General features: G+C 35.1%; 1 protein-coding gene across 6 annotated transcripts in view; it reads right to left on the reverse strand.

Annotated features, from left to right (window-relative positions):
* The window catches only part of LOC145662890 (protein FAM13A), a 288,108-nt gene that overhangs the window by 144,659 nt on the left and 119,240 nt on the right, over positions 1–24,209 (reverse strand). The window lies entirely within an intron of this gene.

The following is a 24,209-nucleotide window of genomic DNA, read 5'->3' on the forward strand; positions in this document are numbered from 1 at the left end:
ATGGGCGTATACTTTAAATTCTACATTTTCTTCTCATATATCATCTTCCCCCCCCCCCAAGTAAAAATCCCTTGATTAGCATACGGATTAAAAGTAAAAGAATGCAATAAGAACATACAACAATATTATTGAATCCTGAAAATTTAAACAGAACTCAACAACCAGGATAGTTACGGAACGGATTTTCTGCTGTCAGATTTATTTACAAATTACAAAAGGTATTTTCTGTGCTAAATACGTATGCACTGAAAATAATTCCTCTCCATTATAGAGAATACTAAAACATTGGAGAAGAAAGAATACTACTCGTACGGCAAAGGAAAGGTTCTGTTTAGTGGACACAGAAAACAGTTTTTCAGTTTTCAGGAAAACCGAAACTGGATTTTGAAATCTTTCAAAAACAAGTTTTTCGGCTCTTGAGCAAACCGAAATTTGGTTTTTCTACAAACCAGTAATCAGTGTTTATAAAACCCGGTTTTGAATATTGCTCTTGTCACGTAATAATACATGTTTTTGCCGGAGTAGAAAAATCTGTTCGTATTATGAAGGTATCCGTTATGGGAGTTTCCACTGCATTATTGGTATTTTTACAAAACGTTACGTTAGGGACGTACGTATTTAATGTGTTTCTCGTTTACATCAAATTTTAGAAATCTTTAAGTAAATTCTTATGAGCTATTACCAAAAGTTTAAGAGAACACTATAAAATAATTAATTAGTTATACAATTATGATAGCTATAGTTGCTTGTTTTTCGAGTTAGTGCGCCTCTTAAGCATTGACGCTACATGAGACGTAAACCTGCAATTTAACGTGGGATCCTCATTATAATATAGGTATACTGGTTTGCCATACACATAAGTTTGATTGCATTTGTTATATTAAAAGATATTCTTTATCACCTTTGTCAATCCTTATTTTTCATCACTGTTTGCTCCCTTATACTATGCGCGAAAGAAGAATAGTTAAGTTCTTCCGACTTATTACTCACTAGCGTTGCCAGACGTCCCGGTTTTCAATGAAAGAAATAACTGTCCCTATAAAGGCTTTCGGAACGCTTGTTTGTCCCGGTTTTCCTCCTGCAGATTGAAAAAATTCAACCTACAAGAACTAGTATGTCTCACCTAAAAACGGAAGGTTTTCGGAAGATTTGTGTAGCCAATTAATTTTACTAAACAAACAACAAGGAGTTTGAAAATCACATTCATTCTTTTGTCCTATGGGTTGTTTAGCTTTCAGAGGAAAAGAAAAGATATATTTTAAAAAATATTCAAGCGGGGGCATATCTTATGGCAATAATTTCGTGAATATCACTTTCAATAGAATAGAACGTATTTTTCTCGGTGACTGGCTTTAAGTATTAGTAAATTTTATACTTCAAATGTATTTTTTCTTGCTAAATGCTAAATTCGTATTTCTTTTAGGGTAGTGTTTTTGACTCAGGAGATGACGCAACAAAGAAAAGGGTATCTCTTTAATCATAAATGGGACAGTGTGTTGTAATTGGCGCAATATTTAGGATCTGTTAAACACAACAAATTGGAATTCGGAATAAGGGACGCCAGGCAGCTCTACTCCACATTCTTTGTACATTCCTTGTGGGGCTTCATTTGTGGTAACTATGTATAGAATAAACTGGAAAATTTTGAGTATTAACCTGGAAAAGACAGTAATTAATTGATTCTGACCAAATGAGTAGGAATCCTGACATTATATGTAGCCTGAGATTGGTGTCCCGGTTTTACGTTTACAAAATCTGGCAACTCTAATTACTAACAATATAGAAATTGATTCTGTGCGTGCGACAGAAGAACGCCTTAGTCGGAAACTCACGCTAGGGAGGTCAAGATGCAAACCATGTACGATACTGAAGTCACTCACATTTTGAGTCTTGGCATATAATTGACAGCGTCATATTACAAAGTTAATTAATTATTAATTCCGCATTTTGTAATAATATTACACAATAACCAAAATTTTGTAATAAAATGTTAATAATCTTATTATTGGATCTTATAACGTTTAACATATTAGGAATTTAAATCTGTATTACAAACATTATATATCTAAACACGTACTCTCACCGCGAATCGATTCAGCGACCATACGCACAGAAAGCTGTACACGTATTAGTCACTCTGAGCCACGAAGGAGCACATAAAATTTAATAATAATGGTCGTGAATTGTAGCGATAAATATTTTTACAGAACAACACATACTTATTATTTCTTCTTCTTTATTATTGCTTACTCTATATTTTAGGGGAGAACCTCGTAAACTAGGACAATCTGCTGAAGAACATCGAATTTAATAAGCGGAAAATTCTAGCCTTATTCATAATTGCATTCGCATAAGATGTAAGTCTCTTCTTTCCCATTCTGTATCCTTATATCCTTACATATATTTCCGCTGTCGTATTAATCCTTGGCATATTTCCATGTGCCATTTCTTTCTCTTGCCTTTTCTATCACTGTCAATTTTACAGTATACCTAAAAATGACTTGCCTTAGAAAACACTCTCTTATCCAGTAACTTACGTATGCATGAGTGATTACATTAATTCTTAACGGTATTTATTAAAATGTAATCAAAGATGTGTTTTAACTAGCCAATTTATTTGAAGTGACTTTGAAATAAAGTTTGGTTTAAGGAAGATGTGACCACAAATCATAGTTTTAAATGCACGCTTTTCCAATGCATAACTATGAGGATTAACGAAGATATAACATCTGATACGCTTCAAACTTTGGCACATTTTTCCTGGGAACAATAATTCATGGAATGTTTCCTTCGAGTTGCATTACTTCTAATTATTCAGATTAATGTATCAACCAAGTGAATGGTAAACAAATTTGCATGCTTATGTTATGTATATAAAAAATGAAATGAAATCTTTAAGTTTAACGTCCCACGGTTATGCCGGTTAGGCTAAAGGAGACGGTGATAATGAGAAATGAGTGAAATGGTGGAATGAAGAAAGTGGGAGGAAACGGGAGAACCCCGAGAAAACCCACGAGCACGGTGTTTGTCCACCACAAAGTCCACACGGCGCGAGCTGGGATCGAACCAGGGACCCCAAGCACCGGAGGTGAACGCTCTACCACTGAGCCACCGCGCCCCCGTTATGTATATAAACATACACAGGAAAAATGAAATGAAATCTTTCAGTTTTACGTCCCACAGTTATGCCGCTAGACTAAAGCAGGCGGTGATTATGAGAAATGAATAAAATGGCGGAATGAAGAAAGTGTGAGGAAGCGGGAGAATCCCGAGAAAACCCACGCACACGGTATTTGTCCATCACAAAGTCTACTTAGCGCGAGCTGGGATCGTACCAAGGACCTCACGCACCTGAGGTGAACGATCTACCACTGAGCCACCGCAGCCCCCTCCAAATATAAGCACCAGTCTTATTCCACTTGACACACATTGCGTCATAAGCTTACAAATTTTCTGCATACAGTATTGCAATTATAGCTAGAAGGGATGGCCAAAGGCTCTTATCATATTAATTTAGAGAGTGAACGATTCAATTTTGCTCTAACATCGTTATTTAAAAACAAGAACATTGAAATTCATAGAGAAGCAGATATTTTCCTGGCACTATGGTCGAAAACAAATAGACCTAAGTTTATGTAAGCAACAAAGTCGGTATCAATACGAAAGTTACTGTAAATAATGCCAAGATATTTTCTTTCACAGTACTTGTTGCACATTTTTTTTGGGTCAAGCACCTATGCACAAGAAGGTCTCTGACCTCTAAGCAGGTCATATGGGAACACTTCCATCATGATGTAAGAATTCATGCGGCAAGTATCAAGACTCTCACCATAAACATAAAATACGGACTTCTTCCCTCCCCTCTTCTCTCCCACTACTATGAAGTAATAACAAGTTTCATTCAAAAAAAAAAAAAAATCGTAAAAATTACATCTCAGAGGAAGCAGGATAGAAGATTCTTCATTTTCACATCCACTATAAAAAAAAAAAAAAAAATCTGCTGATGACTAATATTATTCGTCGTAAAAAAGGGACTAGTTGTCGAACAAGATGATGGTTCTTGTACTAGTGAATATGACAGCCTTGAAAATATTACAGATAATTATGCTGTTTTCGACATAAGTCATGTACCTGTAGTTGGAAACATTTTTTTTTCTACATGGTTAAATGTGAATATTTTCAACCCAAACGAAAATTACTACTGATCAAATCAGACTTTCAAAATTATAATGAAAGAAGAAACTTTTCATTGATTTTTTTTTTTTTTTTCATCACGTTTAGTTATCGTTTATATTACGAACGGATGATGCTCTTGTCTTTACACTTGTGAAACCCTTTAATGCGACCATCCATTATTATTCGAAAGAAAAAGAAAATGCTGGTCTACAAGTGCGATCCTGAAGAGGATTTAATGATATATGAAGAATTTCAAATCAGGGAGTAAAACTCAAATAAAATTCTACAACTGTAACTCAATTATAGGGTCTGTTTCTTCGCCCCCCATTATTTTACAAAGAAAAAAAAGAAGAACTTTAGATTAAGAGGCAGTAAAATAGGAAGAGAGGGTACATTGAAAGTATGGATACTCCACAAAAATCGTTAATTATGATAATTCTTAAGAGTTACATTAATTTTCCCTAATGTGCACAAAAGAATTTTCTTGTTATAAAGACGTTGGTACTTCATCTGACATACTACTTAGAACCATCGCATCCGAAATTTCATACTTACAGGAATGCATCTCTCTTCCCCGTACCTGATGTAATACTGAATATTTTTATGAGTTTCCAAGGTTCACCACCGACTCATTCACTTAAGGGAAGAGGGGTATTAAAATTTTATCCCCCAAAAATACAGCATCTCCAGAATTCCTCAACTTACGAAGATGAAACTCACTATATACACTTTTCATTTAAAATAATTGAACGTGTCCCGGCGCTTTCGAAAATTCCGCTTCTATGGGATAAAAGAAGGCATTCAAGATATAAAATGACTTCGACGTAATCTATTTCACCATGACGGAAGGACGACTTAATCATTTAAAATTAATTTCGGAACGTAGTTAGCTCTTGGCTCCAGTCGGGTTTTTATCGTGTCACTTTCATTAAAATAAATATCCTAATAGGGAAGGTGAATTCAAAATATAGAGTATAGCTCAGGAGTTCCTCACGTTAGACAGATGAATATCGGGATATAAACTCATTACTAAAAATAAGTGGGCATGTGCTTTACCCTTTTACAAAATTCCGTTTCTAGAGGGGGCGGGAGGGAGAAATTTTTTATGTCATCTTAAATGCCTATTTTCTATTCTTAAAACGGAGAACTGAAGAAAGGGTTGAACCGTTTAAATGAATTTTTGAACGTAATTTGCACTTGCGCTGACCTGAGTTTTTATCATTACAGTTTGAATCAAATGCATCTTCTAAGGGGGGAGGGATAAACTAATTCTTCCTATGCAAAGAATGGGCATTTCAGCTTACACCAAATGAAGAACATTTAAAAGAACTCTCTCTTGAGTTTGCGTACATTCGTTTTTTAAAGATCTACCCAGCTGGTTGAATAGTATTCGGCTGGAGGACGAGAAGCTAAATACTCTCACTGTCAGAACGTTTAGAAACGGAGAAAACGGCAACTTTTAACCAGATTATTCTTCTTTAAAACTATCGGTTTACTTTTGTACATTTTTACTATTAAAAGAATACACATAAAAATTTCACATTTGAAAATTCCCGTATTTTTAAAAGTCAATTGTAGCCTCTATCCTTTAAATTGTTATATTTTTCTGAATATATAAGGGCTGCTGAAAGAGAGTCTGCAAACTACTACTATAGTGGCGCTGGTATTCCGCTATTATAAATTCGGAAGAATATACCTTTCGATGTTTAAAGTATTTTTGATTGTTTGTATAAGACTATTCGTTTACCTTTCACACCAGTTTGAAGATGTGCTTCAGAAACCGATATTCAGGATGTATCAACAGCTGCTTCAGGCAACAAAATTCGCTCACTACAACTCTTATTCTTCTGAATAAACACAGGAATAAACACAGGTCATTAGGTGTTAAATTAGTTCACTAAGGACAATGAGTAGTGCTGGATTTACGTATAAGCAAAACAAGCTATAGCTTAGGATTCCACTTTCTTGGAGCCCCAAAAAATATACAGGAAAAAGTACATTTTCAAACTAAAGGATAAAAAAGAAGTTATAAAACTTAAATACATCAACGGTATTTTGTATTGTGTAGGCTCCTATGATGTAAGTAATGGGGTCCCTCCTGCTAACCTGCCCCCAAAAATGTCACTAGTTTGCTCGTTTCTTCATATAAGCTGCCTACGTTCTTCATGCACTAATTGCATGGCAACAAGTAACATGCAACTGCACACTGCAGTGCAGGCAATTTGTCTGACAAAGGATAGGTAAAGGGTCCCATTACCTTCGGTAGCTTAGGGCCTCATCAAATCTGACAATGAGTCATTAATTTAAGATTTTTACAGAACAAAGCAGAAAAAATCAAGTTCGGTGTTCTTATTGGGAACTGGTATTGTGGTGATGAAGAATTATTCAATGATGTGGGTTTGTTTTACGAAATTCCTTGATGACCTCTGGCTAACAAATTGTTGCATATCAATTACAATTAAAGTACTTAGATTTTCTAAAAGTATGGCTGTTACATGTCCAATATAACGGAAGGAACAATCAATAATTTCCTTGGCAGCACTCCTCACAAGAACAACTTTTGTCGGTTTCATCTCACTTTGAAACACCCAAACAACGGATTTGCTGTTTAGTTTCGGGTTGATATGAATAGATCCAAGCTTCATCCCCTGTATCGATGTAGTACAATAAATTTGACTTACCTTGGTTGATTAAAAAAAAAAAAAAAAAAAAAAAAAAAAAAAAAAAAAACCTTCTTTACATAAATCGGCACGAGCCTGTTTTTGAGCTCTAGTCAAGTTGTATGGCTTGAAAGTTTCCGTACGTTCAGATGACCATGCAAAAGCGTATGCATTGCTTTCACGCCAATGTTAAAGAATGCCTGATCTCACGGTATATGACATGCCGATCTCTCTCAATCATTTTACGCTTCGCATCAACATTAATGGGAACAAAGATGTGGATGGACAACGGATCATTAGCGCTACTGTTAGTAGTAGTTTGCAGAAACTTTTTCAGCAACTCTAGGGGCCACGGGGCTCAGTGGTAGAGCGTTCACCTCTGGTGCACGGGGTTCCGGGTTCAAACACTGCTCCCGCCAAGTGAAATTTGTGGTGGACAAACACCGTGTGCGTGGGTTTCCTCAGAGTTCTCCCGTTTCCTCCCACTTTCTTCATTCCACCATTTCATTCATTCCACATCATAACAGTCTCCTTTAGCCTAGCGGCATAACCGTATGACGTAAAACTCAAAAATTTCATTTCATTTATCTTCAGCAACTCTGGTATTTTAGGGTTATTTTGTCCGGGTGTGACTGAAATGTAGGTAATACGATATTTAAGACGTTCTATTGATTTTTTCCAATGTATGATGAATTGCTCCAGCATTTTCCTTTATCTACATACTTCACTTTAGATAACAGCTCATCTCTTCAAAAATATATGAGGAATAATATTCCTTGCCATTTCACAAGCAATCTACCAGTGTCATCTCTGAAGTCCAACAAATCGCTGTAAAATTTATTAGTATTAATAATTAAAACATTGTTTCAATATTAACTTGAAGGATCAATAATTTTCTATTTGAGCGTATAGGTCCCACAGTATATGATAACTTACATTAATGTAAAGTATTGAATAAAAACAAAAGAGAAGGAAAAAAAAACAAAACTGGAAATGTAATTATTTCTTGCCTACCTTTCTCTTGTAGATTCGCAATTGTATTGAATTATAGTGATCAAGTTTGCACTGCTGAAATTCTACAAAATTACTAGTATTTAATGAGAAAAAAAAAATGTCCAAAGATGAGGCATATGCCAATAGATAAATCTCATTGTCCTGAACGAAATGATATGGGTCAGTGTAAACTTTATGCGTAGTTTTCCACAAAATCTATGAAAATGAATCTTTTTGTAAACCTAAAAACTGTCATTGTTTGATAACCATGCCACTTTTTCAGCTTAATCTGACACTGAAGTAGACTCGTCAAGCTTTTCTTAGCAGACTAACAAGACAGCAAAATGGCATGGCTGAGGGTAGAGAAAATCGATAAAAACGGATTTTTATGGCGCTAAAGCGTACGTTGTTCGTTGTCAATATAGCTGATAATTCTTATTGCTCTTGAACAGACTGTCTGTCTTTTATGTATTACTGTATGCATTTTTTTTTTTTTTATTATTAAGTAGCAGATTTATGTTATTTGTCTTCTCAAAATCATAAGGGAATCCCAGTGCGGACAGTCGGTCGAAAAAGTGTAAAACGTTTTTTCAGACCACCCATCCTGAGAGAGACTTCCCTGAGTTTTCCTCATTCGCACTAGGCAAATGCCGGAATGTTGCCTCATATAATGGTCCCAGGCCACTTTCTTATTCCTTTCTTCCTCCCCAATTCCTCGAGCAGTGTGATCACCGAAGAACGTCATCCCTTATATGTGAGGACTAACCTGGCCATAGATGCCGAAAGCCCAAAAATATAATTTCCAACCTTAATCAAAACAATAGCAAGACTATCCATGGCTTTGGATTGGTTATTTTAACAAAAGAAACACTGACCAAAGCTTAAAACCCACTCTATTTTAAATTATAATAAGTAACGGTTTCGGATATTTAACATATCCTTCTTCAGACACTATCAAACATAAATGAAAATACAGACATATATGTAGTACTATTATGACAAATTTTAAATTCTTTTAACAGATTGTATATACCTATATGTTATATATATACCTAAGCTTTGGTCAGTGTTTCTTTTGTCAAAACAATAAGATGAATACTCCTAAAAGTGACGCAAATACTCCTTGTAATTATAAATAAATAATAATTGTCCTTTGCCCCTCCCGTATGAAGAAAAACAATATAAGAATCTCAAGCTCCGCGCACTACTGCACGGAAAACAAAACAGCTAAGGTAAGGTATATTTGAATACGTAAAATAGTTTGAAAAGTCTTCACCGCTGCTGCTTTTAAATATTCAATTGGGTTTACGTGATAGAAGTTCCATTTCTCACACGGAAGCTTCAGCTGAGTCATCTTCCGAACACAATATAAAAAAGAAGAAAAAATCATCAGAGATTTCGTCCGTTGCCCAAGAGGGATGCTATGCTGCTGACCTTGGATGCCCAGTTAGTCGTCCTTGGCCTCAAAATAATGTTGATGTTTCTGTTGCTTCTGGTGGAAAGGGGAGGGGGAAATCACGCCACGTGTAAAATGTGCGTTGCAGAAGGGATAAAATGGAACCAAAGAGTAGGCGTTTGGGCTGGAAAGGACCACCGACCAAATCTCAAACAAAAATAAATCTAAACAAACTACTCAATGGAATTTGGGTCTGTTACTTCTGAGAAACGCTCTTCTTGGAAGTGAAAAAAAGTCCTGGTTTTTGATCGACTATGCAATCCACCTGCTTACATCCTAAATTAGATTTTGTGTTTGTGAAGTTTATCACACTAGCTCACAAGAAAGAAAGAAAAGCTATTCTGACTCCTGATGTAAACAAAACACTGTTGTGTAATACTAGTCTGGTTTGTCAATGTACAACATATTACGAAATCTATGCAGTCACAAATCTATGCACTCAGATCATTTCACTTATCACGAAAAGCTAAGAAGAAGAAAAAGGAGGTGCTGAAAATTAATTATGAACTAATACAGAGAATGGAAGGGTTTTTCTAATATGTTGATTCCGTGTAAGATAAAGTATGCAAAGCTTTCAACTGGACACTGACTCACGATTTCATTACTGGTATCATCCTTATTGATTTTTACACCTGCGTTTACTTGTCTCAATGATGCCGGGTACAAGTCTGTAGGTACGGAAGGAAAGCAATTACCCTGAAATGTTTAAATCTATATTTAAACAGAAAAAATGATGAACTGTATAGTTACAATACATATCTGAAGAATACTTGTTTGCCACTACCAGTTCAATTTGTTCACTTTAATTTGACGGTTAGAAATAATTATTTGATCATACTCTCAGAAAAAAAAAATGTGAACCTTATTTCCCTCTCCCATATGACTTCCCTGTCTGTCTAGAATAAGTATTTTCTTTGCACGTAATATATTCACTGTTACGATATTACATAATAAATTAAAAGAGAATAAGACTGGGATGAAATTCTTTATTGTGACATCTCAAAACTTCTACGGTGATTATAATCTTTTGATTCAGAATGTATTGACGAGACAATAATAAATAGCGACAAGATATGTGCGTTCTGTAAGTTTACTAGTATACGAGGCTTAAAATGAATGTCGCCATTACGAAATTAATCATATAAAATTTATCACCACCACATTAGTCACTGCTATATCTGAAATTTAGACTCTTCGTTTACGAACAACGTCCCACAAGCAAACAATACACTTATGTGATAAATCAGATATGCATTGGTTTGTTATGTCAATAAAGAAAATCAATGAATCGTGACTGTAATAGTTCTGTCACAATAATAGCGGTAAATCATTAAAAATGCATGAACTTTTTTACGTTGAAAATGTCAATAAAGTTTGTTTACTATGTTCCCTGTAAATGTCATAAGATATAACTAAGTATATATATACACGAAAGATGACCCTACAAACAATATATGCTGCCTTGCAAAGATTGTCTTTAGTATGAAGTATCTGTTTCATAGTACTTACACAATTACCCCTTTTACTAATGTGAAGGAAATAAATAAAGCTAAGCCCAACATTGAGTTACTCCAAACAACATGGAATTTCGACATTACGATTCAAAATTTACGGATATAAAAATCAGTACAAAGGTACTTTAAGAAACTTCATTTTCTTTTTAAAATAATGTTTATCAATTCGAACATCTGGTACTGTATTAACTGGTTGACTACATTCTCCGTGGGCTTCCTCATGGCTACGTAAGTGAGAAAGGCGCCTTCGACATGGAAGATCCTAATTCGATTTCAGTTAGAGCGCATATTGTTCGATTCCCACATTAAACTGTATAACCGTGACTTACATAGCCTCAGTCTTCGAGCTAGATATATTGGATTTTACACAGTAAAAATGAATTCTGTATTTTCCTAAAATTATACTAACTTCTATAATCTGAAATCAAAGCCATAGTCATTCACTGTAAGAAAATACAAAGGTGAGTCATAAGTAGGGGTTGAAGTTGACGAATTATCTTTTACAATGATACAATGCCCACACATAATATCACACTTCGTTCTGAAACAAAAATTGATAATTGTAAATTGTATTTTTTGCATATTTTACAAATTTTCAGTCTTTTTTTTTTGTAATTTTTCCTGTGTGTATATTTCGGTAATTTATTACTGTTTTCATTATTTTGATTTTGGCAATATGATCGAGACTTGGCACCGAGACAAACACTTTTACTCATACGATAACCATTTACAAGCGAAAGAAAGTGGATTTGAACTACAGACATTAGAGTCTTTGTTTCTATGTTCACCACAGTACCACAGCACAACAGCTTGTTAGTGCCAAAAATTTTGTGCAGGTTGTAAAAAAGTGCCAAAGGCCTGCCAAAGTCCGGCTACCCCAGGGTAACATATTCTGAGGTCATACTACATGCCATTGAGGAAAATCCATCCACCAGCACACGATAATTGTTAAATTAGTTCGGCATGTCCCAGTCCATTGTAGTGCGTCACCTTGACACGAGAAAACCATTAGGAGTTGTTGCACTGTGCCACACGGGTTGACCACAGCTCAAGCACAGAGAAGAGTGGATGTGTGCCGTCAACTGCCATAAGATCCACGTGATGTGCGTTTCCTGAAACGGATTATTGCATGCGACGAAAAGTGGATCTCTTTCGGAAATCCGAATGTGAAAAACACTGACTGAGAAAGGCTCAACTTCTAGAACTGGTGTAAACACATGGTTGTTTCGAGAACGAAGTCATGCTGTATGTCGTCAAACTACGAGAAGGTAATTCTATTCAAGTTCATTCCTCACAGACGTACTATCACTGTCGACTTTTATTCAGAATAGTTGTGGCAAATGTATGCTGCACTTCGCCAAAAATATCTTGCATTAGCGAATCGAAAGCGCATCCTGCTGCATCAGGCTAACGCAAAACTACATTCGGCTCGAAAAACGGAACCAAATAATCAGGAACTTGATGGCACTTCCGCCATACATTTCTGGTCTTTCTCCTTCGAGATATGATCCACTTCCTGAAATCATGATACTTCACCAATCAGCAGAAGGAAACGGCAGTAAGTTATATCTTTGCCTCTAAGGACAAGATGCGATATCGACGTGCAATTGAGGAACTGGAAGAAGGTGGATGCAAACAGTCCAACACGAGGGGCTATACTTCGAATTTAACCTGCTTTCATTGTACTATTTCAAGTGCAGGTATGTTGTTTACCAGATAATTGCATGGCTTTGCCTTGCATTATTCAACACAGAGAACACAGAAATGTAACATGTTGATCATCATCATAGGTATTCTGCCCTTACTGGCAGGTCACTTGCAGCAGCTGAGAAGCTTCCATGCTTCACGGTCTTCCTCTAACCTCTCCGTCTTCACTTTCTGATCTTTCTGTTTTTATATCATCCATTAATTGTAGTCTCCTTCGCCCCCTCCCTCTCTTTCCCGCCTCCATATTCTCTAGGACGTCCCTCATGACAGGCAATGCCCCAACCAGTTTCTCTTCCTCTTCTTAACAATATCTAAAAGTGTTCTTTTCTCCCCCACCATTTCTAACACAATCTCATTCGTTTTCCGCTCGACCCAACTAATTCTTTCCATTCTTCTCCACACCTACATTTCGAAGGCTTCCAGTCGTTTTTCATCACTTTTACGTAATGTCAACGTTTCCGCCCCAAACAGTACAACACTCCACACGAAGCATTTTATGAGTCTTTTTCTCAACTCTCTATTCAAGGTCCCACAAAACAGACTTTTCTTCCTCCTAAAGGCTTCTTTCGTCATTCCTATCCTTGCTTTTATTTCACGTTCGCACTTCATGTCATTACTAAGAATACTACCGAGATATCGAAAACTATTCACTTGTTCTATTTGCTCCCCTCCCACTTTTATATTTGACACAGACCTCTTGGTTCCAATCACCATGGTTTTTATCTTTCTAACATTTATTTTCATCCCATATTCTTCAAAGCCCATTCTCAGGTTTTCTAACATGTTAATAATGCAGTTAAATTAGTGAATCATTTTTTTCACTGTATTGTTTGAATATTTGTTTATTCATGTCAGGATTTCGAACAGTTATTCGTTTCTTTAAATATTAGCGGTAGCGGTACTCGTGAGATTATTTGTTACTCGTGAGATTATTCGAGTAAATCGTTGGAACAATTGGTCGAACTATTGTGTTCGGATGTTCGAATATAATAATATGTTCATCTTAGCAGCACTACTTCATACTGATACATGGTTCCTGCGAACAAACTTAGGACAAATAACGTAAATCACCAAACACCAAGGGCGTTGATTCCTTACATTGAATGACTCAGTTTTTCGATCTATGCAGATTCATGGTTTCTTTTCATTTTGTGTAGTTCATAGATCTGAAAGAACGCATTTTGACATAATCCACATTTATTACAACTTTTATTGTCTTATATGGTATAAAATAATCTCTTCGAAAAGTTTGGTATTTTCTGTACATTGTATGAAGTTAAAAAAAAAAAAAACTAATAAAGTCACAAAGTTTCAATATTAACGTATTTTATATACTTTTATGAATACCGTTGCCTCTCCATCAGTGCTTTACTGAAAGCTATATTATATATCTAACACATATAGTATCAAAGTTTATCAGCTGATAATTACGCATGAAAATAAACTTTAGCACAAGGGCAATAGTACAACAATGACATCAATATTATTTACAAGTGATATAGCTTTAGCATACTTGTTAATGAATTAAACTTTGAACCACCAACACTTTTCCTCGGTCCACTTATAAAATACGTCGGATTGACATCACATCACTATCTTCTATCCTTGTCATTATAGTTATTTTCAGTTAACACTTCCTTATAATCAAAATGCGTTAATAATAGCATTGGAGTATTGCAACACTATCTGTTGTATCTAAATGACGTAAAGGTATATTCTAAAAACTGTAACGTATATTTTAAGTTCAGTTTCGAAATAGTTATCTAACATTTTTCTTAATCAAGATCTTTCAGGTATATTGCTTATTACAGTGAAGATTTATTCCTTTTTTAAAAGTAGCAAGTTCTTAATCAGATTATCGTAAGTGAAGTTGAGAGTTGGTAGTGTAAGTGCAATATGTTATATAACTGAACAGAATGGGAAAAAAGAATTTAAAAAAGAAACGAAACAAAACACACAATGATAAAATAAAAATTGATAGCTTCTGTAGATGTCTGTTGATTGACGCCTTTACAGCATCGAGGACATATGATAAAACATGGCTCCACAGCTTAATGTCTTCATTACACTTTCCACATTTTTCTATTGCATTATTCTAGCTGAACTGAAAGACAATAAAAAAAATACCGAATATCTCAAAAGTGAGTCAAATAGTATACAAAAAAAAAAAAAAAAAATGTTACTGAATAAACTAGTTCTACACTCTTTCTCATAAACCTGAAACCTAGAAGTGAAGATAAGCAAGTCACAAATGCCGAGCACTCAAACCTCTGTAAATGCAAGGTCATCAGAACTACCATTAGCTTATTTATTAACATTTCCAAAGTATTAACTAGCTTACTTTCCCAAATTCGCAAGCATGATTAGAGGCAAAGTGCGAGCCCAGGGCACCTCCCCTCGGTTGACTCCATGCCTTATCACGGTAAGCTCCACAATGGTCATGTTGTTTGTTGCTACTGAGTTTTTTTTTTTTTTACAAATAATCAGAAAGGTGTAGCGAGTGTATTGAAGACCCTTTCTTTACACAGAATCCGAGCTGAAGCATGATCTGCCACTGGGAATGGAACTCGGATCTGCAAAAAAGGATGACGACAACCATTCAGTGTTAGAATAGGGGAAGAAGCGACAGACGAAAGTGCAATCGGTAGGGGAATTAGGGATGATTATCTCATCGATCTTATTTAACATCTATCTAGAAGAGATAGTGAAGAAGACCCTAGATAATGAAGACAATATTTCGATAGAAGGCAGAATGATTAAGTATATCTATATACGGTTTGCAGATGATATGGTGCTTGTTGCGTAATATGAAAAAAAAGGTTAGAAAACTTGAGGAAGGCTGTGAAAACTATGGGATGAAAATAAACGTTAGAAAAACAAGCCATGGTGATTGGAACAAAGCGATCTGTGTCAAATATAAAAGTAAGAGGGGAGAAAATACTATGTCAAATAGTTTTCGATACCTCAGTAGTATTATTAGTGCGGACATAAAGTGTGAACGTGAAACAAAAACAAGGATAGGAATGGCGAAAGAGGAATTTAGAAGGAAAAGTATATATTGTGGGTCCCTGAATAAAGAGTTTAGAAAAATAGTCATAAAATGTTTCGTGTGGATATATTATATTGGGCAGAAATATGAGTATTATGCAAAAACGATTAAAAAGGACTAAAAGCCTTCGAAATGTGCTTGTGGAGGAGTATGGAGAATATTAGCTGGGTCCACTGAAAAATGAATAGTGTTAGAAATTGTGAAGAAAATTTTAGATGTAATTGAAACGAGGGAGAAAAATTGGTTGAGACGAAACTGTATCATGCGAGACGTGTTGGAGGATATAGTGGCAGGAAAAAAAAAAGATGGAGAGGGCGGAAGAGGCTACAGTTGATAAACAGTACAGAAAATAGCATGTAAAGGCGATGTAAACTACTCTGCCGATCGACATCCATTCGCATTCGGTGAATGTATACTTACAGCACCGTTGCAGTCAATCTTGTAGTGAAATATAAAGTTAAATTAAATATTCACAGATAAATCATTTTGGATTTTATAAAGTGTAATATGCGTACTGTCTGATTCATTTGCATATTCATTCATATTTGCTACACTCATTCCAGAAACCACGCGACATCATATATGTGATATACCGTATTAATAACAGTAGCAACACGAAAAATTTCTATACTGGTGTAGAGAAAAGACGGGCCGCGAAAAACCTGATCACGGGTGAAGGCGCGTGTACATTTGACCGCATACAAATAAAACAATGATTTACAGAAGATCTTTACCTGACAATCGAAATGGCTTTATATACCCTTGAAAGCAACTCACAGTTGATCAATATCAACAGCAGGTACACTATATATTTTACAGAACTACATGCGGTCATGTTTTGTCAAACCATAACCATCAGAACCACACATCAGGTACGTGGAGTAGTGTCATTTCAGATTTTGCCAAGAGAGGGAAAGATGCTTCACCAACATGAGTTTCACGTTCATTTACTACCATATTAGTATTCAATCGATTAAAAAGTATAAAGAACTCAGCAAGGGGAAATTGCTTCCCCCCACCCACTATCCTCCCTAAATGACCTTCCTTAGTTACGGACTAGCACAGCAAGTGACAATATGATCGACCTTGCGAAATTCTATATAGAAAAATTGTCGGATGCTTATGCAACCCAAATTGCAGTATTGTACAGCGGGTTTGCCTAAGAAACATTTGCCCACTACCATCAAAACAAAAATTTGTACTTTTAAAATTAGCTATTATATATATATATATATATATATATATATATATATATATATATATATATATATATATATATATATATATATATATATATAATGGAATTATTATTATTAGTGTCGAGAAGACTATTAACAGCTGTTGAATTACGTCAGCGCACACCAGTACTAACAGCTTTGTCCGAAAAACTTAATATTTTACTTTCAAGGTCATATTGACAGGATTGCTAGTGAGCAATTTCAAGGGAAATATGGTTGGACGTTATGTTTCTTTAAGTGGCCGTATATAATAATACTTTCTTAAAACGGTATTATCTACATCATCCAATATATAAAAATGGATTGTGAAGCTCTCCTTCATTAGTTTTTTTTTACTTGAGCAAGACAATCTGATTGACCCGCAAGTTAATTTAGCTGTTTATTTGTGGAATCTTGTAAATGCATTTTTCTACTTGTTACAGTAACTTACCCATTAAAAAGAAGGCAATTTCTGTACATCCAAGAGTTGCCATGTTGAACAGATTTCACTGTATTCTTAATAGTGATATTAACAGTTTGCTTAGCCTGACGAATTTATTTTCACGCCGTATTCTTTCAAAACTCTCCATGTGTACCGTTATTACTAGCAACATAGAAGTCATATCAGCAATTAGCGATGTTGGACTCATAATTTGACTGCAGGTGGTCTATCAAATCGAGTTGAGACTTTGGTAACACAGATTCTTCATACATTCACGAAATCACAATTGATGTGAACAAATTGACTGGTATTTGGACGTCAAATCCATACTTTGACATGAGCGGGTTCAACCAACAAACACAATACACTGACTGACTGTACTAGATTTGTTAGATACATTTAGTAGCTTGGTCCCAGATTGATTATTGTGTTTCCACCTGACTGTTTTGGTGTCAGAATGTGCATTTTATCTTTATATTTCGGATTCGATTCCTAATCGAAGCTCATGTGATTTGGATCCTACATTAAGCCGTAGGTTCACGTCCCTTTTTTCGGTCGCAAAAGTAAATTTACGTTTCTACCTACAATAATGTGACCTGGGCATTGATGAGTGAGTCACATTTAATCTATTATTATTATTATTATTATTATTATTATTATTATTATTATTATTATTATTATTATTATTATTATTATTATTATTATAGCATAATTTCAAACTGGAAATATATGTCACTAGATTGCCCTTACTTGGTGACTTGTCTTTTAACTTTTCTAAGCTCAAGGTTACATTTTTATCAATTCCATCTTACAGTTCAATCCCTGATTTTTATCATGTAACATAGAAAGACAAACATAACGTATCATCTTTTCGTATCTCACACTAACGAATTGCTTCATATTTACTTGATTCCAATAGAAGTGAGCTAATATCATGATATATAAATTTACAGCGCACAAGCAAACACTTGGGTGGAAACTAATAAAAGCTGCAGTGCAAAGGTCTGAGAGAGGAGAAAAATCAATTGACTCTCAGTAAACAAGTTCCTCTCTTAACACCTGGATACACTGCTCTTTTCCTTGTCGGCGCGCCGGTTCTTCTTTGAGCTTGGTTGCATGGTAACAGCAGTAACATATCAAGAACTAACTAACTACCTGCCCTTCTTCTATCTTTTCAACATCACTGCTGCCATAATTAAACGAACGAGACTTGCCTTTAATTAGCCATCAACTTACGTAACAAACGAACGGTTGTAACTTCAAAGCAAAAACAACAAAATAAAACTAAAACTTGTTTCTGAGTTAAACTGCTTCTTCCGATCAATGTACCTCTACAGATCCAATGACTACAGAGTGTAATTACCGACTAAAAAAAGTAAAAGTGAGAAAAAATACTAATAAAAATACGGCAACATTTTTTTTTCATTTGAAACAAAACAATATGCACATCCGCAAATATAGTTCTATATATATAAAAAAAACTGAGTTACTGTACTTGTGATTTATTTTTATAACGAAAATTAGTTCAATATATCAGAATAAGTAAAATTGGTACTGTGAAACTTCTCTTAACGGACACTTCCATACGGTGCATTTTCAGATACGGACAGTCTTCTTTTATCCCCCAATGTTTTAGTAACCCCTTCATAACGGATAGAAATTACTCTCAGCTCACACAAATTAAGCACAAAAAATAGTATTTTCTGTAATTTGAAAATAAATATTTAACTGATCCAGCACTTACAAATGAATTTCGATTTGAAATTAGTGTCCGCAGGATACACGACAGACATCTATGGCAGATTTATAACCGTCATAATTGCTTTCAGTAGGTTCATAATCAAGCCGCATGTTTTTATGGCTTTACTTTTAATACAGCCAATAAGCGAATTAAGAGACTATTATATACGCAAGTCTTGTTTTTAAGACGAGAATATCACACAAGTATTATATCTTGCACTACCTTCCTAGCCCCTCTCCCGCGATATTTTTGTCTTTACAGAGAAAAAATTCCCTCTCATTCATCCAGTCATTCGAACACTGCGTACAGTGTTTCGTTATTAACCTACATTTGCTTCCATAATTATTGGGTTTAATATACGGCAAAGAATTATCACATGAGTTGTGAACAAGCTACATTTGTGTAATAGGCCTATCTCATTTATAGACAAATAACCATGCCCTATCGGTGTCCGTTAATGAGATATTTGACTGCATTTTATTTTAAAGAAAAGTCCATGTACTTTGTTAAATAATCCACTGCGTTTGCTTCCGTTCTTAGCACGGCAAGAATACGTTAATGGCATTATTAGTAGCGTAAAAAAAAAAAAAAAAAAAAGCAAACCCCTTTCCACCTTAGAATACGCATTTCAAAGTGAAATGATAAAAAACCTATCTCTGCCCAAATGCTAACTGTTCAAAAATCCGTTTCAAATGGTTTACCTGCTTTTCCGTGATCAGGCTGACAATCTCGATGTCATTTTTATATATTCAGAAAGAAAACAGGTATTACCCCTTCACACGTTAAAGAGGGGTTTTCGAAAACGCTGCAGCATATGCCCACTTCTGTTGAATGAGAAGTTCCTATACCAAGTTTCATATCGAGATACAGCTACCTTATTATGATTGCAATCTTCGCCTTTTTTTCTTTCTTTCTAAGGGGAAAATACGATGAAAAGTTTTTATTTTAAATTAAAAGTCTAAATATCAATTTCCATGCCTCTAACCTTAAGGGATTCCGAGATATGTCCATCTTATTTTAAAAATTACCATTCTCACATTTTTTTTCTTTTGTAGGGAAAGTATCAGAAAACGCTGAAACACGACTTTACTTTATGTTTATTTTAAAAATGGTTTACTTATATAAATACCAAATTTCATGTCTCTAACCTTAAAGGATTTCAAGGATTCTTATTACAACAATTGCAAGCCTTCCCTTTCTTCTTCCATTAAAAAAAAAAAGAAAGAAAAAAAAGGTGAAACACGTGTCCAATTATTTTAAATGAAAAGTCAATATATCAAATTTCATGTCTCTATCTTCCAGAAACATGGACATTTTACTACAACAATTGCCACCCCTATCCTCCCTTCCTCATCGATCTCCGTAGGTTCTTACTTAGTGGTACCTTACGCCACAAACCCTATGGATTGTCAAAATTCCAAGTTTCTAGCTTAAGCTGTTTGGCCTGAGCGTTGATAAGTCACTCATTCACTCACTCACGGCTTCTTTTATATAGAGATAGATTTCAGAAGCGTTACATTTAACAATACAATACTAATCACAAAGAATTTACTAAAGTAAATCTTAATAAAAGAGCTCAGAAATTGGTTTCTATTATAATCGGTGATTTCGAAATCTTATTTTGGACTCCCGACTAATTGTGAAGATACAGAAATAAATTTATTCATAGCAGTAACATTTCAGAAACAGTGATCTGAAAACTTCTTTCGTAACACTTTCTACTTACTTCAGATATATTTTTAAACTATGACAGGGCTGTGTTTTAGATTTTTGTATTTCGAATATTTTAAAAATAAATTAAACCAACTGGTATTTTCTCTCAACTGTGAACAATATTGTTCACAAACATTGCCATTCTCACTCTTCCTGCTTCCGTGATAGTACTTTTAAGTAGATGGTTATGGATATGTATGCAGTGGCGTACGCAAGAGGAAGATTTCAGGTTTTAACCCTCTTTGACCGAAATATAATGCAAAAATAAACATTTACTTTACTAAGACTTGTACTGTACACAAACATATAAAATGGTATGAACTTGGGAGATTGACAACTCCTCAATAAAAATTCTGGACACGTGTGCAGCTAAAAAGTGAAAGTAAAAGCCACACAAGTGTTACTTTTTAATGAAGGGGCGGAGCATAATTAAAAGTTGATCTCCGGAGAGTATATAAGTGATGACCAACTCCCAAGCAGCCAGAAGAAGTGGAAGACTGATGAAGACACAGCTATTGTGTTGAAACTGTTACCTGATAAGTTTTTTTTTTTTTTTTTTTTCATATTATCACATAGTCTTGCTCAGTGTGTTATTGTGTATTAGTACAAAATGGATAGGCATTTATTTCACTGAACTTCATAAAGAAAAACACCATAAAAATATTTTAGTTAAACCTTGGGCTTAATATCCGAGTCTTATAGACCCAGAAATCTGAATATTTTAAAACTTTATAGAAAGGAAACTGATCAATTAACTCGACACCAATACTTAGATTAAATGCAACATTTCTTCCTCTACGTCAACATCTATATATAATTTCTGATAAGCAGCAAACCCAACAGAAAATTAAAGGAACGAATACTATGTTTGGAAACCATATAATATAGTCACCTCACCAGGTTGACATTTTTCTTCTTTTGAAGCGCAACAAAGTACGTGTTTAGCATCTAAGAAGAAAATCCTTGAAAGAGTCCAACATTCCTTTCCAGTAATGACGTGTCAACAAAAAAATGTTAAACAATTATTATGCTAGTCGAAGCACCAAGTGTCTATTCAATGCTGAACGTGTTCTCGCTAAAATATTAAATGCTCACTTCCGCCACTAAATGACATGATGTAACATGTTTCAGAGCTGTAATAATTGATACACTGACATCCGCAAAGGGATGGATATAACACTGGTGTCTCAAGTATCATACATGTAAGTTAAGCTACAGTGAAACATGTGTTTAACGGGATCACATCTAACTTTAACTTATTTAAATCCAGGATGGATTTCTGTTAATACAGATTACATTTATTTTGATCAGTATTATACAGGGTGCAGCAGAGGAAACGCATGATTTTTAAACCGCCAGTACTCGGTGACGAGTACGGGTATTGATTTTGAGCGACCGTGGGCGGACAGCTCAAACAATGCAGTTTCAGTCGCTATGGAGCGTTGGAGTATCATGTGTTTACGGTCGAGCAGTTCTTTAGAAAGAATGATTCTGTGGTCACGATTCAACGTCTTTTCAATCGAAAGTTTCATGTCGAACGTCGAGGTACAGTCCCAGATCGAAATACACTGACATGATCGAAATACACTCCGATGGGTTGCGGCGTTCAGAAGTACTGAATCTGTGATGAAAAAGAAACCACTTAGTCTTCCCCGTTCAGTTCGAACGCCGGAAAACGTAGACAGATAAGAGTGAAAAGGGCAGCTCTTGCTAGTCCGAAACGATTCGCTAGGCAACAGGCTGTATCGCTGGGTACGTCACGTTGTTCGCTTCACCGCATCTTATATGATGATCTCAAATTGTGTTTTTCATCATAGATCCAGTACTTCCGAACGCTGCAACCCATTGTAGTATAGTGTTTCGATCTGGGACTGTATCTCGACGTTCGACATTAAACTTTCGACAGAAAAGACGTTGAAGCGTGACCACAGAATCGTTGATCTTTGTTGTTGTACTGATCTTTACATACTTGTTAATATAATTGTCAAGAGTCATTTCAGAACGACAAAAAGAAAAACAGTTGTACAAGTGAAACCATTATACAGAATTACATATGGACAGTTTCAAAATACTGCAAAACTAATTTAGTCCAGGTCAGTTCACTACGACTTTTATTAGTCCAAGTTAAAGGACTACAACTACTTAATTTGCATATCAGTAAAAAAAAAGTGAATAAAGATACAAATTATGTAAGTTCACTTTGAGTTACCCATTTATACATAGATACCAAAGATAATTCTGATTTCAATAAATGTCCCTCGTCGGGTTTGTACGACCTCCCCCCAAAAATATGGTATTTCGATATATTTTATCAATAGTAAACATTATTAAAATGAAACAATATTTAGAATTTTTCTTTGAATGCAATTGCATAACAATAATAATAAACTATAAAAAAAATCACAAAAGAAACGCTTATAAAAATATAAAAGTTACTTTTGTAGTATAATCCCTTTGAGTAATGAATGAGGAATTTAGGTCTGAATATAATACGAATAATGTATGAGAGTGAAACGTATAACCCACAAATGTGTGTTCATCACGATTTTACGAACACTTACACCTTTACGAACATTTTTCGTTTTTTGGTTTAAACCATTTTTTTTTTTAAGCAGCTGGTTTAAACCAGCCAACTCTGCGGCTGAGTCTCTTCTTTCCTCTTTATAAACTAAAAGGTAAACCACTTTGAATAAATATTCATAATATTTGCAATTATGCATATTTGTAACTTAAATTTACCGTGGTGTTTTAGTGATTACACAAATTACAATTATGAGCATACTTTGTGAAGCTGCTCTCACAGAGGGGATCCGAGCACCTTTATACGCTATGAAAAACTGATTTTTCAAGTCTTTTGGAGAAAAATACTGTGAACTGAGAAATCATAATCTTTTCCATATTGTACAGGGGTATTTTTCTGCGAATAGAAGTTTCTTTTGGCATGCGTTGAGAAATTAACACTTGCAAGAATATTCTCTTAGTACAAATATATATTAGGCACACACTAATTTCCCCCCACCTCGAAGTGCTTCAATTTCCTCACTGATAAACACTTTACCATTTTATATCGTAAAGGTCAGATCCACCTTTATTGTAATAGAGTGGTGCTTGAGCGATTGGCCGTAGAAATTCAAACTCCGATTAGTGACAATTTCAGTCTTGTTTTATTACAAGTATGAACTCTTTAGTCAGTAGAGAAGAGGTCGTGGATCATGTGTCAGAGTTGATGACGATGGATTTTGGTGAGTCGGAGTAGGCCACAGTGGATAAGAATGGGTCACGGTGGGTGGTGGGTCAAGTTTGACCCACGCCAACTCTGGAACGAAGCTAAAATAAAGAGAGTCTAAATAACTTATATTGGCGGCAACAAACCATATTGACGGTATAAGAAAACCGGTTATCATGCTACAATACACATAAATGTTTGAATGTGTCATAGGCAAAAGTACGTCGTACATCGAGTAAGGTATGTAGTTCATATATCAAATATTTTGTACGTACCATTTACATATACATATCGTTTGTGTTTCAGGCAAAATGT

Source organism: Thermobia domestica, chromosome 10 (genome assembly GCF_964235325.1).
Source record: "Thermobia domestica chromosome 10, izTheDome1.hap1.1, whole genome shotgun sequence".
In the NCBI taxonomy this organism is placed as follows: domain Eukaryota; kingdom Metazoa; phylum Arthropoda; class Insecta; order Zygentoma; family Lepismatidae; genus Thermobia; species Thermobia domestica.